The sequence below is a fragment of the Crocodylus siamensis genome, chromosome 8, assembly GCF_052110815.1.
Source record: "Crocodylus siamensis isolate JL-2025a chromosome 8, ASM5211081v1, whole genome shotgun sequence".
Lineage (NCBI taxonomy): Eukaryota > Metazoa > Chordata > Crocodylia > Crocodylidae > Crocodylus > Crocodylus siamensis.
This window is the reverse complement of record NC_143402.1, coordinates 25,483,333-25,496,283: the sequence shown is the minus strand read 5'-3', so window position 1 is coordinate 25,496,283 and position 12,951 is coordinate 25,483,333. Positions and strand designations below refer to the sequence as shown.

Sequence of the window (12,951 nt, the reverse complement as noted above, 5' to 3'; positions counted from 1 at the left end):
TTCTCCAGTGAAACAGACCTTAAGGATTTTCTTGAAGTGGAAAATCTTTTCTGTAAACAGATGCCTAAAGAAAACCACAGACTGAGATCCAACTCTCTGCTGAATCATTGACCATGAGTCTTAGTAGAGCCACCAAATATATGCTGCATCTCTCACACACAGAAAGCAAGAATTCCTCTACTACTGTGAATCACCAACCAGGTGTCTGGCCCTGCAGTGTGGAAATGTAACACTGGTCAGAAATTCTCCTGAAAATATCTATCCTTCAAAGGTCGGGAATTCATCATCATCAAAATGTTTGGGGAGACCATCTGATTTTGACAAACCCAGATAAAGTTTTATGCTGCTATAACCCACAGCCAACTTTCTCAGGCCTCCCCTTCACCGATGGTAATTGGCAGTACCATCAACCAAAAAAATTCTTTGTTTTAATCCTATTCTCCCCATCTTTCTCTCTCTCTCAAACAATCCTCTAATGCAATCCAGTAAATGGGGAGGGGTATAGGGGGAGAAGACACTTACTTCAGTATTTAAAAAGGGAGGCTTCACTAACAAATAAGGAAACCCTAAGCATTTGAACTGGAAAAAACACTGTATGTGATTAATATCCCAGAATAAATCGAGCAAAAGAAAAAATCGTAATGAAAATGAGGGCTGAGGTGAGAAACGGAATGCCAGGCATGGCAGGAAAACTGTTTTTTGAAACTGCTGAGTTTTTATCAGGCATTCAGACAGTCTCTGCACCATATTTCCACTCTTTATTTTTACAGTGTATTCATCATATGATAGACTTGTCCAATTTAAGATGAAATATTTCAGAAAACCTTCTGTTTTCTAGAGCTATTTCAGCAATATTGTATGTAACGTGCATGTCTGTCAGGCCTCAAAAGAGGGCTTTAGGTGATCTGATTTTAAAATATTGCTTTCTCTTTCATTGGTTGTAGCTGATGGGGGTAATACAAGCAAGATTTTGCCTTATATGCACAATTGTGAAGGTTTCTGAAATAGGATAATTTTCAAAATATGAATTAGCTTTCTGATATTAAATACTTTATTTTTAGCAACAGAAAGGATTGACAACCCCCCTGAAATTGTTCAGTTAACATCCATGGGAATTTTATTATGAATTCAGTTTATCTTGTAAGTCTTTTGCCATTCACTTCCATGGCTGCTCTGTTTCAAGCCCACTGACTGAAATGTTCCTATATTAAGGCAGTGGGGCCAACCTTTTAGGCAGGCATGCCACAAATTAGCCTTGCACCCACGTTGAGTGCCACTCCAATCCATTTCCCTTACCCTATCTACTCCCTGCCCCTTGCTCCCTGACTAATCTGATGCTCTGTTTTCTTCTCCCTGCCCTATCTGCCACTGTGCTGTTGTCCCCTCCTCAACCTGCCACATGCCATACCTAGTGGCTGCCCATGACACAGGCTGGCCACCTCTAGATTAAGACATAGGCATTCAATGTTTCTATGGCTGGGGATTCTTATTTCATCAGAACTTCAGATGTCATATTTAAATTAAATGCTTTCTAACTCTCCTAGTTATGCAGAAAAGCTCAAAAAGTAAAACACATTGAAGAAGGGCTGGCCGACTCTAGAGACAACCTGAAACAGTAGCTCTCAGAAGCATGATCTACCTCAACACCCCTTCTCCACCCAAATAAGACATACACCTTCTGGGAAGGCAGAGTAAAGACAAAAGGATGTTTCCAGAGTCATTATTGAATGCAGATACATGGAGTAGAGTCAGAGTCTAGGCTTCAGTGTCACTCTCTCCTTGCAAGCTCCAAAGCTCAAGATTTATTCCTATCACAGCTGCTGCCCAATTGACAGCAGCTTTTGGCTGAGCAGCCAATTCAACAGAGACTGTGACAGGGACAAAACTTTGCTCTGGAGGTTACAAGGAAAGCAATAGTAACCTGAGCCACAAACTCTACTCCATGAAGTGAGGAAGGGAAGGGAAAGAAAGGCAGCACTGCCACCAGCAGCCATTGTAGCATCCTCACACCTCCATTTTGGCACAGAAATCAGCTGCAGACTAAATTCTGGAGGAAGGTGGATTTGAGAGTAAATAGGTATTATCCCCATGGCCCATTCCTATGGAGAGCACCCGTCCCACAACAGCAGACAGAAGGAAATAAGCAATCAGATACACACCGCCTGCTAGGCTAAGTATCAAGAACCCCCTGCTACAAACTCATATCTATTTGCTCACAGAGCAGAGGCAATTTTTACTGCTGGCTTGCTCTCTAGGAAGGCAGAATCCTACCACTCTTCCAAGTGGGTATGGCTATGATCTACTTAAGGCCTTGATCACTTTGATCCTGTCTTGTTCATGGAAACTAACTGTTAAGTAAATAATAGAGAAGGTTCCCAGGTAACCAGTTTTACAATCATAAGTTGGAGTATTCAAAAGAGACAATAGATCCTAGGAGAGGTACATACTCCCTGAGAAAACAGAAAAAAATATCATATGGGCCATGTAACCAATCATAATTAACCAATTAAAAGCTAGAATTTTGACTATGAAGTATTGCAACAAAGTACTCAAGTTCCATCTACAGACAGACTTATTCACCAAAATTATTAAGTCAATAAGTGTGAATAATGTGAATAATCGGTTCATACAAGAAACCTGTAAGCTGAAAAGGAGGTGAAATTTTCCTTGGATAAATTATTCACTTCAAATTATTCACAGATTCACAGAAATTTATGGCTGGAAGAGACCTCGTGAGATCATCAGGGCCAGCTCCCTGGCTCTGGGCAGGAAAGACTATTGGGGTCAAATAACCCCAGCAAGGTGTGCATCAAGTCTCCTTCTGAAGAGCTCCAGAGTAGGTGCCTGCACCACCACTGCTGGGAGTCTATTCCAAAGTCTGGGCACATGAACCATGAAGAAGTTTTTCCTTATAGCCAGTCTGAAACCTTTTTCTAGGAGTTTATAATGGTTGCTCATGGTTTTCCCCCGGGGCACTTTGGTGAATAGTTGTTCGCCTAGTTCCTGATGCTCTCCCCGATATATTTGTAAGCTGCCACCAAATCCCCCATGAAGTCTTCTCCTTTCTAGGCTGAACAGTCTCGTATGTCAGCCTTTCCTCATATGGCTTGCTCTTCAGGCCTCTAATCTTATGAGTGGCTCTTTTCTGGACTCTTTCAAGCTTCTTCTTGAAGTGTGGTGCCCAGAACTGGATGCAGTACTCCAGCTGCAGTCTCAACACCGTTGAGTAGAAAATAACTTCCTTAGTTTTGATTCAGATGCATTGGTTGATGCATGCCAGCATATTGTTTGCTCTGCTAACAGTAGCAACACACTGGTGGCTCGTATTCAGTTTATGGTCAATTATGACACCCCACCCCCCGCATCTCCTTCAGACATGGTGCTAACTAGCAGAGCACCACCGGGTCTGTAAGTTAGTTGTGGATTTTGCCTCACCAGATGGAGCACTTTACGCTTCTCAGTGTTGAACAGCATCTGGTTCTGGTCTGCCCATCTAACTAATCTGTCTAGGTCTACCTGGATCATTAGCCCCCCTAAGGTGTGGCCACACTTTCCCACAGCTTAGAGTCATCAGCAACCTTTGCCAGCATGCTTTTCACCCCCACATCCAGATCATTGATAAAGATGTTGAAAAGCACTGGTCCAAGTACCAAAAACCTGGGGGACCCCTCTGGCTACCTTCTGCCAGGTCTATTCACTCAGGTTTAGTAACAATGAAGTTAAATATGTATTTCAAAGATAATATACTGGACAGGAAGGGTTTTAAACAACAAAAGCAGAGAAGAGTAGAATTAATATGGCAATGGTAACAATGCCAGTGAGGTCCCGGAGAATCTTTCTGTTTATGTGTGTCCAAAAGCTGGGTGTACTTTTTGTCTATAGTTAAACAATAGTGTCTCACAGAAATGTCTCCATTTCCTCAATCTATGTGGCATTAGTAGACAGAACATCAATGATATTCCCTACAAGGTCTACTATGAGCCCTTTAGTTAAGAAGCCATGCTTACTATGAGCATGCTTTTATTAAACCTTTATGCTACATTCTGTGGGCCACAAAGTTTATTGCCCCAAGATAAAGTTTAATAAATCATGGATCATCCTGGCTGGGTCTGCAGCTAAGATTATGTTTTGTTTTCTGTATATTGTCATGTACAAACTAGTACTGGCAAATGCCTCTACTCATGTTCGTAGGTCTTGGATATGTAGTCTACAACCATAAAATTATGTATCTGTTGCTGCCATGGATGTTCATCGCTCTGCAAAAGAGCCCAAAATGTTATATATGAAAAACAGAAAATCCTGTGAGATTTTCTTTTAAATTTTCTTACCCTGAGAACAGTAACATTCGAACTGATTGTTACTTTAAAAAAATTAATCTGATCCAGATTTTGTATGAACCAGAGCAATTCCATTGGCTACAATATAGTTATGGGAATTTACTCTAACTGAAGATCTAGCCCTGTTTTTAATTCTGTGCTGATAATATTCCCAGCTTTTTGAGAACCCATGTTTGCATATGAAAGGCCATGCCTTTGAATGACTTGTCTCTAAGGCCGCATACAGATATTCTGATTCTCATAGGAAAGTCACTGCTCTTCCTAGAGAAACCATGACTGAACAGATGTTCAGAATTTTTCTCCCAAAGCAAAAATGGCCACTGCAAGAGAAAAATAACCTGAGAACAATAAGGATCGAATCATTGGCACATGTAAGTGCATGTGCACCCCTTAACCTTGGCAATGCACCCCCTGCAAAAAGTGCCGCTGACGCTGCTGGTGGCTCCTGCGGGTGGTTGACGCTTGCCACCACCACCACTGCCACCACAACCCCCTGTTGAAAACACTGCTGGCAGCATCTGCAGGTGGCCACCGACTGCCTGTTGGTGCTTGCCTCCCCCTGCTGCTGACACTGTCATAGCCACCTACAGGAGCTCCCTGCTCGCTGCTGCCATGCCCCTGCCACAGCCACCACCACCGCCACCTGTGGGCAGTCGCTGGGCCCCTCCAGCCTCCGGGAGCACATGGTGTTCATGGATTGAACCACTCCTAGGAGAGCAAATGTCTGTAAACATTTTCTTCTGAGAGAAGCCACAGCATAGTCCCCACACTGCGTTGCTGGGAGGTACAGAGTAACCCTGAACAGTCTGAGTCAGCCAATCAGAGCTACCATGTGCACTGCTGCCACTGTCTACAGGCAGACACTAAGTACAAATAGTGAAAAAGCCTGGAGCAGAATTGATTGAATCTTTGTTTGTTTTTCTAAGCTGCATAGATTGGATAGGGAGCAAATGGAACACAAGTTTGCTATTTGGTGGTGGGGGTGTGCACTGGGTGAGGCCAGAAGGTAAGGGTGCTCCCAGAGTCCCAGAGATTTCAGAGGTGATGGCAGGGGGTTGGAGAGATGTGTCTGACAGCCAGCAAGACACTCCAGACATTCAAAGAGGCCTGTGTTGGGCAGCAGGGATAGGGGCACTCTGTAGAAGGAAAGATCAGGCCCCTTGGCTGCCACTGGTGCTGAGCGCCAAGAGGCCTGATCCATCCTTCAAAGGAGTGCTCCTATCCTTTCTTCAAGACACAAGCATCCCCACCTCCTGCCCCGACACCTGCTTGTCTCTGTTGGGGCTCGGGTCTGTGACAGCCCAGAGCAGCCAAGCAGCTGGTGAGTGCTAGCACATCTCCCTGTGAGGAGGGGCCAGCTGGAGGGGCTGCAAAGGCCCCTTGGGATGCCAACAGACAGCAAATTAGCATGAATCAATAGAGGATATGGTCTAACCTAAACCGATTAAGTCTGTTACTACATCCATCCTCGTCTGCCTTAGACCATTTTTAAACCAGTCTGTGCGCACCATTGTTCATGTGTTTTGAACAAGAAGAATAAAACAGATTTTTTAAAATAAAAATGTTGATGTGCCATTGTTGCAAAAACAAATTAAAACTATAAGCCAAACTTTTAAACCATGGATGCAAAAGGACCAGATTCTGGACCCATGATAGATAATGGGGGTTTTGCCATTTCATTTGGTGGGTCCAAGTTTTGACTGTATTACACTCGGAAACCAAATCAAAATAGCCTGATTTTATCTTCCTCAGAAGCCAGTACCATCTATCCAGTACCTCTGAAAACTAAATTTATTTAGGTCTCTAAAAATGTATTTTTAAGTGCTCAGGTCTGAAAAGGTTAAGCACAATATACAATAGAGACAAATATAATGCAGAGTCAGAATTTTGCACAGCATCTTAATTGCAACAATTTTATGTACTCCAAGCCTAGATTCATAATGATATAAGAGCATTTTTGCTTGATGCATCAATTTTCTTTGTAACGACTCCAGCATTTTGAAGAGTTAAGTGATAGGTCAGTCTGTCTATAAAGCAAGTGAAATCGCTGAAATTGACCAAATAAGTCAATGGATTGCAAAAGTCAGTGTGTCTATAGTGTACAAGTACTTCCCTCACCTAAAAAAAGTTAAATGACTTTTTACAGGTACTTACTCACATAGGCTTCATGCTAAAACAGGATGAATCCTAACTCTAAGCATCTCAATTAATTAACATTTTTTCAAAAGGCATTGTTTTTTTTAAATATGTCCCTGTATCCAGACTCTGATAAGTAGTAAAATGTCCTGTTTTCCTCATAATTAATCATTTTAACACTGATCAACAGTTCTAAATTCAGGAATGCTTGAAATCTACCTGCAAGGGCAGTGTGGCTTTCAAAGAATAAATGAATAAGACTGAAGGGAATTCCATGGGTAGATTATATATTTTCAAATTTACCTAAATGCTACACTGAAAAATCTTAGAGAGACCTGTAAGGAAATATATTCATGAGACCCCACTACTGGAAAACTGAAAATCCTAAGGGAGATGGACCCTAATGGAAAACTCTCCAAATTAGTCCAGTTAAAGAACTTGAGCAGAAACAGGGAAAGGCAGATGTCACCTTTTTTCAGTAATCAATCAAAATATCTCAGGTTCTATTGACTGAACTCTTCAGAATGATCCCCAAATTTCCAGAAAGTCAGAAAAAGCGCAGTGAACGCTCTGCATATACAGGAATGTATTGAATACTTCATCCAAATTATTTTGGTTTTTTTCCTGAAGCCTCATGTTAGACTTTGAAAAAAATTTCAGAGTCACTGAACTGTGTTCACATTAACTTACATTAAAATTATTTTTAATTAAATGAACTTCTCTTGTTTGTAGCTGGAAGGTACTTATGTGTGATAAAAACTCCATTCTAATATTCAGACTCACCACTACTTAATTAACATCACCATTCAAAATGAAGAACCAAGGAGAAGAGTGCAAAGATAGGTTTTCTCTGATAAGCAAAAATTTAGAGACAAAAGCTCCCCCTGGTGGCTGAACATCTGTGTACTATAATCAAACAGCCTGTCGTGCATCACATCAGCAATTAATATATAACATAAGATTTACACATATAATTGATACTCTGAATTTTTGCATGCTATCTGAGGCATGCTGGGATCAGAAATGATACCAAGTGTTTTGCACAATTTATGTCAAAAGCAATTATAATTAACATTATATTAAATATTAAGTCAAGATCATAAAATGTTGATTGGTACTGATTAGCTGTATTATCCATAATTAGACATCACTGCATCCTTCACCAGGTACTGCAATGCCTTGCTTATGAGTAGCGCACTAAATTAAATGAATGATTCAGCTTTTGTACTTAGTTTTGTTTTTGCATTTATTTTAACCCCGAACCAAGTTCAAGTAAAAAATAGCATAAGCCATAAAGGACCTGCAAATACTTTAAGACCTTTAGTCCAAACTTAACTTCTCCATGGGCTAGACTGTGACATCTGTACAAGAGAGAGGCAGAGAGAGAGAATAGGAACGTCTATACCTATATGAAAATCTTGGGTACATAATTTGGTAATTTGCTCTCCTTCCCTTGCAAGACATGAGAGACATCCAGGAAATGGGTGAAGCTGTGTCTTCTTATGTATTCTCTGGCATTAGATAGTAAAAGTATTGCTGGTGTAAGCTAGAAGTAAATTGTTCCTTTCTCTCTCCCCTCCCCTGTTCCTCTCCCCCCCAGTGGATAAGAGTGCAGTGGTAAGAGCTTCCTTTGGCATCTCTTGGTAAAGGCACTGCTCCAAACGCAAAGCTGTATATAAAGTCACAATCTAATTTCATGAGGATAATTTGCTAGTTATTTTATAACTGGTCCTGGTATAGAAATGCCCCTTGTACAAACTTCTATTTAATTAGCTATTTGACTCATAAAAGGACAGAATTTAGAAAAGGAATCTCAGCTAAAAATTGAAAGGATCTTTCAAATGTTTTATTTTTAGAGTAAGTCACTAGCCTGCAGTGCACATGTGTCTATTACTTTTTTGGTAAACATGCCTGGCTGTGGTCCTTGCTGTGATTTCCATGATATACATAGATTCTTGATTTCCTGTGATTTATAGAGTCTTGATTTCTCTGGTAGGCAGCTGAGAGGTATATGCTGTGTTATAATTGACAGTCACACAAGGTGAGATTGTGGGGGAGCCAAGAAAGGTTAAGGTATGTATACAAGTAGAAGCTAACAATCACATGGCACTGTTTGAAATCTGTAGGGGTAACCCCAGAGTCCTGGCCAACATTTCCCCTTGTAAGGAAACAGGTTGTAATGTCCAAGTCTGTGTGAGAGCTATTGTTCAGCACATAATGGCTGCTCCATTTGCGTGCACAGACACTAGACTACCAGTATTTTGCTCTTTTCTTTGTAAAGTACTTTGAGATAGCTGGAGAATGAAAGTCGCTATATAAAACCAAAATCTATTCTATTCTGACAATCGGGAGCAAACCAGCTGTACCTAGTTGAACTCTGCCAGCTTCCTGCATAGCTTTCTAAGCCGAGGTATTCCTGAGGGAACTTTACAAGATCTGTTTAGAGCCTGCTGGCACAGGCAGTGTTAGAAAGGAAAAATATACAGTAATATTTTCTCTTTTCTGAGAGTACTCTTAGGAGTCCAATGAAAGAAAACTTTTCCATACCTTCTACAATTAAAATGCATGCTGTAATCTCTTGTGCCTATTAATATTACTTAGTAAAATCAGAATAGTTACTTTTGAAGATCCTAAACTTCTTCCTTGATAAGTGTAACTCAGCCGAACCATGAAAATATGCTATTTTACACCAGTTAATGATCTAAGCCAGTGGTTTTCAATCTGTGGTCCACAGACCACTGAGGGTCCACAGACTATGTCTAAGAGGTCCACAAAAGATAACTATGATAAATCAAAAGTATCTGAATACCCACAATTACAATTCAAAGGTGTCCATACCTCCATTCACAATTTTTTTAGGGGTCCACAAATTTTAAAAGGTTGAAAACCATTGATCTAAGCTAACCTATACAATATGCAATGTTATATCAAGTAGGAGGGTGTAACAGGAGGCCTTCCTGGAGCTAGTTCGATGTTGGGCCGCCCACCTGTCTCTGGGATAACTGCCTGCCGCTGTTGCCTACCACACCTTGATGATACCTGATTATGATATTACTTAGGCAGGAGGCTGCCCATTCTGAACCCCAATGTTAAGGGGAGTATCCACAGCTCCATTCTACCCCTATACTGTGGCCCAAGCCTCACAGATGGCATCGCAGGCAGCTAAACTCAGCTGTACCCTTCACCCCATTAACTGTGGTCCCCTCTCTGGGACCTTCAGCTCCCCCTTAGGCCCTGGCCCCATCTCAGGCCAGTTGGGATCCTGAACCTCTTGTTCTTTGGGCATCCCTCACAGTGGCCCCTGGCCCTTTGACCCCTCTCTGGGTTCTGGCCCCAGCATGAGCCAGTTAAGGTCCCTTGGGTCAGGTTTAAGCTGTTTGCCTGCTTTTACCCTCACAACTCTGCTGGCAACTGAGCCACAGGCCTTTCTAAGCCCTCGTAGGTCTAGGCATTACCCAGCTAGGGCTGTGCAGGGGCTAGAGTTATTAAGTGCCCCCGACCCACCTTTCACCAGGGAGGTTCATGGCCGTGGCATTTCATGGGGCTGCCAGGCTACCAGCAGTCCCACCAGGCCTCCCTTCCCTGGCAGAGCAGAGTTCTAGGTCATGCCCAGGACCTGGAGCCGCCTCCATCCTTATAGCCCCAGCCCATATCTCCAAGGTGTTCCTGACCTCAGCTCTGCCAGCTGATGTGTCTCTCACATCCGGACAGTAGCAAACTGTTGCTTCACCGCATGTAGCCTGTCTCTCAAAATGGCTGCCACAATCAAGCACCTGGATGCTGTCAGGTCCTGCCCTTAAAGTGGCAGGCACCACCAGTGCCCTGCCACAGAGGGCAGTATGCCTAGAGGTCCAATTGTGAAAAATATGAAAGCAAAATGCCAATTTTTCATTTTTCTGGGAGTTGCCGTCAGCCAAGACAGAGTACAGAAGTGTTGTCACACTGAAATGGTAGGTTGCCATGGAATAACTTAATGTGCACTCTCTCTCTCTCTCTCTCACACACACACACACACACACACACACTTTTGTAACTTTTTACTAAAACGAGTGCAGGTTTACAATTACATTTGGAAGGGCAAGGTGTCTCAGCCAAGCATAATCTCCTTGGGCCTGCTTCAGGTGCAGGTTACTTCTCTTCTGCTCCGTGGTCTTCTCACCATCTTGATGTAGCTCAGATGCAGGCTAGCCAGCAGGACTGCAGGGATCCGTGGTGTAAGGCACACCATCTGCAATGTCTTTGAGCAGACGCGTAAAGTCTAGAGCTCCTTGCTTGTCGCTGTGGAGCTGAAAGAGGTGTCTAATGATATGGGTCTTAAATTTCTGTCTCCTTCTTACACTCTGCTTTCTGCACATCCTTTCACAGCATCTGATGAAGTAGACTTGGGTTTCCAAAAGCTAGTGCTCAATATCTATATATAGATATATGGATATATATCTGTAGATATTGGTATAGATACATCTATCTATCTATCTATCTATCTTTATACACACACACATGTATTTAGTTAGTCTATAAAGGTGCATGCTTACCCTGCCTTCTAGTTCTTAAATAACAGTTCCAGTGATTGTTCAGCAATCCCAAATGATAAATAGATCCAAAGATTGCATTTACATTGTAAATGTTTACACATTTACTCTATTAGAAGTTTGGAAAAGAGTACAAATTCTACAAGTATGTTAAATAATGGCTAAAGTACACATGGCCAGGTTTTTAGACACATAGGCAAATAAATATTAAGAACAAGGTGTTCTTCAAAATGTTTACAGCTTTTCTTTTCTAGAGTTTCAGTGCTTCCATAGTGGCTGATCTAGAAAATAAAGAACATCAGTCTGATGGATCCAGTTCTGTAGCCTCTAGGCAAATATACTCTTGCTTAAAGACCAAAGGATTTTATTGTGATGGGTGCTATGACACCTGCAATTCACTGGAATCCCCCAGTCAATCCAATCTGGCTGTGTCCAGAAAAGGGAGCTCAGTACCAATTATAATACTGCTTACTGCAATGCAATGAATACTCTTCTGCCAGTAAGCAGCACTAGTGCCCCCTCTGCAACTGAAGTTACAATGGAAGCTAAAATGAACAGAAACAGCAACAGAGAAACCTAGAACAGATGGGCAGAGAGAGAGAAAGGCTTCATTTTGGGAACCCATTGTTATTCCAATAGGTAAGTGGTTAAGCACTTTAATCACATGCTGAAGTCCCATTGAGATTTAGTATAAAATTACATTTGCATCCACTTAAAAGCTCTATTTCATTGTCAGGATGGTTTAAATGGGCCTTGCTGAAGAAATGAGAATTAAGGCCTTTGGAATCCAAGAACTTTATTTACCTGGGGAATGCATTTTACTGTCAAATTTGATGGCATGGGGCAAAAATTAAAAGCTCTTGTAACTGGCCACAACTCCATTCCATTCAGTAGATTTGTAGCATCTTACACTGTTTAAATCTGCCAAATACAGCTTGCCCAAGCATTTGATACGAAACTAGACAGTAAACTACTGCCTGTATTATTGCTATTGAAAAGAGAAAAGCAGCCATTTCAGAATGGCTGCCACTAGTGAGCTTCTACAGCCACTCTTTAAACACTGAATATTTTCATTTCAAAGTCTGTTTAAAGGCTTGTTTAATCTCAAATTGGAATTTTCAAGTGAAAAAAGAGCTTCAGAAATGAATCTCAAAACTATTTCTCCTTCAAATTTTTCCATTTTAATTAATTTAAAATGAATGAAAAGTGCTTCATGCCCTAAGATCCTAAAATCTCCAGTGTCAACTGAAACCAGCAGTTCTCATCTCAGCTTCAGCCCTAGCTGCGGGCATCTCCTGCCTTTGAAGTCTTTGAAGTGTCTGTGGCACAGGCTAAAGCTCTCTGCAGAACAAAACCATGGTTTCTTTCTCTCTCCCTCTCTCCCACACATGCACACCCCCACCCACACACCCACCCACACACGCACACAGACACGCATGCACCCGTTCTTGTACCTTACAGAAAAATAAAACACTGGTTCCCTTGCTGAGAGTGGCTTCATCCTGAGTCATGAAAACTTCACAAACTGAGAACTGGAGACGTGGGCTGAATCTGAAACAAAAATAGCTGCTGGCTCTGTGCCTGATGGTGATTCAGGGAAGAGCCTGTAGGCTAGAAATCTGACTTGTGGGAGACACATTTCTGCCCCAGACCTCAGCCCTAAGGAGACAGAGTGGATTTGGCTTCCTTCTCACCATAACATTTCTTCAGTAGGATTACACTGACTTTTGACTGGTGAAAGGAACCCTGAAAGATACGGGTGTAGTGGAAACAGATAAAATCTGCCTCTTTCTCAGCCTCTCTGGATTAGCCAGCTGTGGGGCTGTGGGGTAGAGTAACTTTGACAGATTGAGCTATGCTTGCAGGCCACTTATTTGTCTCATCAGATTCCCCATTTACCAAATGAACCTGCTGAGAAAAAGCATGTAAAAGAAAAAGTGAGAGAGAAT

The 12,951-nt window shown here is 41.9% G+C and overlaps 1 long non-coding RNA gene across 1 annotated transcript in view; it reads right to left on the bottom strand.

Annotated features, from left to right (window-relative positions):
• Positions 1 to 12,509, bottom strand: part of LOC149858235 (uncharacterized) — a 40,879-nt gene extending 28,370 nt beyond the window's left edge. The window contains exon 1 of the long non-coding RNA XR_016443720.1: positions 12,457 to 12,509. This is a non-coding gene — a long non-coding RNA (uncharacterized LOC149858235). The remainder of the gene's footprint in view (positions 1 to 12,456) is intronic.
• Between the last annotated feature and the right edge of the window lie 442 nt (positions 12,510 to 12,951).